The sequence below is a fragment of the Hemiscyllium ocellatum genome, chromosome 41 (genome assembly GCF_020745735.1).
Source record: "Hemiscyllium ocellatum isolate sHemOce1 chromosome 41, sHemOce1.pat.X.cur, whole genome shotgun sequence".
Taxonomy (NCBI): domain Eukaryota; kingdom Metazoa; phylum Chordata; class Chondrichthyes; order Orectolobiformes; family Hemiscylliidae; genus Hemiscyllium; species Hemiscyllium ocellatum.
Genome location: NC_083441.1, coordinates 347,240 through 353,433, shown reverse-complemented (window position 1 = coordinate 353,433; position 6,194 = coordinate 347,240).

Below are 6,194 nucleotides of genomic sequence, written 5' to 3'. Positions count from 1 at the left end.
GGGGGATGGCGGGGTGAAGTTGAGCACCGTCCTTTAGGCCCCGCACAGGGAGATTGCGCCTCTTGGAGGAGCCAGATCCAGGCATCAGGAACAGAAGGCCAAATTGTGAAAGGACCAAGTATTCCCCAGAGACCGGAACCGAATACAGGGGCAGGTGGGGTTTACAGAGACCGGGAGGGGATATAGGGGCTGGAGGGGTTTATAGAGACTGGGAGGGGGTACAGGGGCTGGTGGGGGTTACAGAGACCGGGAGGGGATATAGGGGCTGGTGGGGTTTACAGAGACCAGGAGGGGATACAGGGGCTGGTGGGGTTTACCGAGACCGGGAGGGGATACAGGGGCTGGTGGGGTTTACAGAGACCGGGAGGGGATACAGGGGCTGGTGGGGTTTATAGAGACCGGAGGGGATACAGGGGCTGGTGGGGTTTACAGAGACCAGGAGTGGATACAGGGGGCTGGTGGTGTTTACAGAGACCGGGAGGGGATACAGGGGCTGGTGGGGTTTACAGAGACCGGGAGGGGATATAGGGGCTGCTGGGGGTGACAGAGACCGGGAGGGGATACAGGGGCTGCTGGGGTTTACAGAGACCGGGAGGGGATACAGGGGCTGCTGGGGTTTACAGAGACCGGGAGGGGATACAGGGGCTGGTGGGGTTTACAGAGACCAGGAGGGGATACAGGGGCTGGTGGGGGTTACAGAGACCGGGACAGGATACAGGGGCTGGTGGGGTTTACAGAGACTGGGAGGGGATACAGGGGCTGGTGGGGTTTACAGAGACCGGGAGGGGATACAGGGGCTGGTGGCGGTTACAGAGACCGGGAGGGGATACAGGGGCTTGTGGAGTTTACCGAGACCAGGAGGGGATACAGGGGCTGGTGGGGGTGACAGAGACCAGGAGGGGTTCACAGACGGAATGGGGGTTTAGAGCAGGAGGGAGTCACTGAGGCGGGGAGAGGCTTAGCCGCTGGGCGGGGCACAGACGGTTCACAGATTGAGGGCAATTGGTGGGAGACTCAGAGGGGCACACAGAGTGTGGGCCAGAGGTGGATTGGAATTGCCCCTTGCCACCACCCACAAACACCCGTCGAGCAGGAAAGGCCCAGGCTTCATCCAGGGCCTAGTGCTGCATGTGGGATCGTACGGGTGAACAATGCACCCTGCAGTTGACCAGCCAGTCCACCCATGTGACAGCGTGCCCACTGAGGGGGTGGGGCTGAGAGCAAATCGAACCAAACGTGGACCAACCGTTTCCGATTGCCATCCCTTCAACAAACCCGTTTGGAAACATTGCCAACTGCCCTTGTTAACTTATTTGATGTTGATATTTCTTGGACTGACAATAAAGCCTTTATTTTGCTCATGTTGCGAGTGGTTTTTGTCCCTTGACATTCACAACATTCCTGATGGCTTGTGTTGGCCCCAGGCCTTAGGGTTGGCCAGGGGTGGTTGAGGTGGGGGGGTAGTGGGGATGGGCACCCAGCCTGTTTGTATTTCGTACAAAGCTCTCTGGCCCTCCCCCCCCCCCGCCCCTACGGCCACAGCTAACAACTTTCCAGTCACAATGCCTGCCCCTATCCCTCACCTCCTCCACTGTGGATGTGTGTGTGTGTGAGAGAGAGAGGGTCGGGTGTGTCTGTCAGTCTTTGTGTGAGGCTGTGTGAAAGTGTGTCTTTGAGCGATTGTTTTCACAGCACGTTTGCCTGTGCGGTGGTTTTCGCTTTCTGGTTGCAGGTGGATGTCTTGGCACGCCTCTCCTCGGTCAGTGTGTGTTTGAGTGTGGGGTGTCCATGTGTGCGCGTTTGGCGGGGGACTTCTCTAGGTTTTTTTTTCTCGGGTCCAGTTTTGCTTTTTGTCGAATTTCTTGCGTGCCTGCGTTTCTGTGCCAAGGTGGGAGAGGAAACGGGGATGTGTTGCCTCAGTGACCGACTGACCCACGCGTGGCTCCGATTGGGAATTTCAGGAATGACCCGAAAGGGAGTCACAAGTGATTCAGCCAGACTGCAGACTCACTGATCAAACACAACCCCGTCTCTCCCCTCCCCCACCACCTCTCTCTCTCTCTCTCTCTCTGAGTGTCTCTCTCTCTCTGAGTGTCTCTCTCTTTCTGTCTATCGCTGTCTCTCTCTGTCTCTCTGTCTCTCTCTCTCTCTGAGTGTCTCTCTCTCTCTGAGTGTCTCTCTCTTTCTGTCTATCGCTGTCTCTCTCTGTCTCTCTGTCTCTCTCTCTCTCTGAGTGTCTCTTCTGTCTGTCTGTCTGTCTCTGTCTCTGTGTCTCCCATTCTCTGTCTCTCTCTCTCTGAGTGTCTCTGTGTCTGTGTTTCTCTGTCTCTCTGTTTTTCTCTGAGTGTCTCTCTCTGTTTCTCTGTCTCTCTCCCTCTCTCTCTCTGAGTGTCTCTCTGTCTGTGTTTCTCTCTCTCTGACTGTCTGTCTCTCTCTCTCGCCCTCTTTCTCTTTCTCTCTCTGTCTGTCTGTCTCTCTCTCTGTCTGTTTTTGCCTGTCTGTCTCTCTCTCTCTCTCTCTCTCCCTCTCTCCCTCTCTTTCTCTTTGTCTGTCTGTCTCTCTCTCTCTCTCTGTCTGTTTTTGTCTGTCTGTCTGTCTGTCTCTCTCTCTCTGTCTCTCTCCCTCTTTCTCTCTCTGTCTCTTTCTCTCTCTCTCTGTCTGTCTCTCTGTCCTAATTCCTTTGTCTCTCACCTGGACTCATCAAGCCCTCCAGCACAGAAAATGGCCCTTTGGCCCATCAAGTTTGTGCTAGTCGAAACAATTCCCTACTTTTCTCTAATCCCATTTTCCAGCACTTGGCTCATAGCCTTAACATAGAAAATTCAGGCCCTTTGGCCCTCTGTGTTCCACTGACCTGTGGAACTAATCTGAAGCCTATCCAACCTACTATTCCATTTTCTTCCATAAGTCTATCCAATGACCGTTTAAATACCCTTAAACCTGGCAAAACTCCTACTGTTGCAGGCAGACCATTCGATTTCGCTACTACTCTGAGTAAAGAAACTACTTCTGACACCTGTCCTATATCTATCACCCCTCAATTTAAAGCGATGTCCCCTTGTGCTAGCCATCACCTTCTAAGGAAAAAGACTCTCACTGTTCAACCCGTCCTTCCTTCGGGTTATTTTATATGTCTCAATTAAGTCGCCTCTCAACCTTCTTGTCTCGAATGAAAACAGTCTCAAATCCCTCAAACTTTCCTCTACCTCCTCTCGATACCAGGCGACATCTTCATAAATCTCCTCTGCACCCTTTCCAAAGCTTCCACATTCTTCCGATGACCTGAACTGTCCGCAATATTCCAGGTGCGGCTGCACCAAGGTTTTGTTCAGCTGCAACATCACCTTGTGGCTTCAGCTCTCAGTCCCTCTACCAATAAAAGCTAAGACACTTAACAACCCTGTCAACTGAGGTGGCTTACGCTCAGGGATCTATGTACATGGATAACAAGATCTCTCTGTTCATCTACACTGCCAAGAATTTTACTATTAGCTCAGTACTCTTTATTCTTCCAAAGTGAATCATCTCACACTTTTCCACATTAAACTCCATCTGCTACCTCCCAGTCCAGATCTGCAGCTTACCTATAATCCCTCTGTAACCTGCAAAATCCTTCGGCACTATCCACAACTCCACTGACCATAGTGTCCTCTGCAAGTTTATTACCCCCAACCTTCTATGCCCACATCCAAACCATTGGTAAAAATGACAAGCAGCAGTGACCCCGAAACAGATCCTTGGGGGACACCAATAGTAACTAAACTCCAGAATGACCATTTCCCATCAGCTACCACCCTCTCTGTCTTCTTTCAGCAGCCAATTTCTGATTCAAAGCACTAAAGCCCCTCAATCCGAGGCCTGTGTATTTTCTGCAATATCGCATTCCCAACGCCCCTCCCCCAAGTCCCTCCTCCCTACCTTTTATCTTAGCCTGCTGGACACACTTTCCTCATTCCTGATGAAGGGCTTATGCCCGGAACGTCGATTCTCCTATTCCTTGGATGCTGCCTGACCTGCTGCGCTTTTCCAGCAACACATTTTCAGCTATTTTCTGCAATAGCCTACCATAGGGAACCTTATCAAATGCCTTACTGAAATCCATATACACCACATCAACTGGTTTACTCTCATCTACCTGCTTGGTCACCATCTCAAAGAACTCAATAAGGTTTATGAGGCACGACCTACCCTTCACACAAACCATGCTGACTATCCCTAAGCAAATAATTCCTTGTCGAGGATAGGGATCCTCTCTTATAACTCTTTTGAACACTTTACCAACAATCAGAGTGAGGTTGACTGGTCTATAATTCCCAGGGTTGTCTCTACTCCCCTTCTTGAACAAGGGGACAATATCTCCCTTCCTCGAGTCTTCTGGTAGTATTCCTGCAGACAATGCTGACGTAAAGATCAAAGCCAAAGGCTCTGCAATCTCCTCCCTGGCTTCCTAGGGAATCCTAGGATGAATCCCATCCGGCACAGGGGACTTGTCTATGTTCACACTCTCCAGAACTGCTAACACCTCATCCTTGTGAACCTCAGTCTTGTCTAGCTTTGTGTCCTTTGGCATTGCAAGAACACCTCAGATGATTTCTAAAATGCTCAGAGGGTGTCTGCCTCTCCTGTGGGATGGTCCGGTGGCTCAGTGGTTAGCACTGCTGCCTCACAGCGCCAGGGACCCGGATTCTAGCCTCGGGCGACTGTCTGTGTGGAGTTTGCATGTTCTGCCCGTGTCTGGGTGTGAATTGGCCATACTCAATTGCCCGTAGTGTCGAGGGGTGTGTGGATTAGGTGCATTCGTCAGGGGTAAATATACAATAATAAGGTAGGGAAATGGGTGTGGGTGGGTTACTCTTTGGAGAGTCGGTGTGTGGACTTGTTGGGCCTGTTTCCACACTGCGGGGATTCCATGATTTCATTCTCACGGCAGCGAGTTCCAGATTACCACCACCTTCTGTTTGAGAAACGTTTATCCTCCCCTTCCCTCTCAACCTCCCGTCCCTTCCCTTATGTCTGCAGCGCACCCCCTCTCCCTGCCCCACCAGCGACTAATCCCTCCATCGAGGGGAAATGTTTCTTGCTGTCTGCTCACCTACACCCCTCCTCAGCATCTCAATCACCTCCTCACCCTGTTCTCCCCCCCCCCCCCACCGCCACTGCTCAAAGGCAAATAACCCCAGCCTGTCTAACCTCTTGACAGAACCGAAACTCTCCAGCTGAGGCAACATCCTGCGAAATCTCTCTGACCCTCTCCAGCACCATTTCGTCCCTCCCGCAATGTGGATTCCAGAACTGCACACAATACTCCAGCTGTGGCCTGCATTGTTTTATCCTGTTCCAGCATCACCTCCCTGCTCTTGAACTCGACACCTCCGCTAATAACGCCTGGTGTACCGCGTGCGTCCTTCACCGCTGTATTCCCCCCTGGAGAAAGTGAGGTCTGCAGATGCTGGAGCTCAGAGCTGAAAATGTGTTGCTGGAAAAGCGCAGCAGGTCAGGCAGCATCCGAGGAGCAGGATTCCTGGAAGAAGGGCTCGTGCCCGAAACGTCGACTCTCCTGCTCCTTGGGTGCTGCCTGACCTGCTGCGCTTTTCCAGCAACACATTTTCAGCGCTGTATTCACCCGTCCTGATACCTCAAGTGACTGGCGGGCATACAAACCAAAGTCCCTCTGATCCCAGCTGCTTCCCAGGGTCTCACTGTTCATCGTGTATTTTCATGCCTTGTTTGTCCTGCCCAAGGACACCAGCTCATGTTCGTCGGGATTCACTTCCATTTGCCATGGATAGCCCAGCTAACCAGCCTGTTTATATTCTCTGGTCGTCTGAGGTGAGCTTCCTCCCTACCTGCCTGCCCACCATTTGTTGTATAATGTGTGACCTTACTGAGCACCCCTCTGACATTCAACTCTCTAGCATTTATATCCCCCACAATCAACAGGAGGCTGACCCCTGAGGGATTCCACTGAACACAGACTCTCTGTCTCTCTCTCTCTCTCTTCCTCTCTCTCTCTTTCACTGACTGTGTCTTTCTATCTCTCTGTCACTTTCTCACACTCTTACTATCTTTCTCCCTCTCACACACACTCTCTATCTCTCTCCACCTGTCTTGCCTCTTCTATTTGTATCTCCTTGTCTTTCTCTCCCCTGTCTCTCTTTCTGTCTTTCTATTGATGGTTCTTTCTCTGTGTGTCT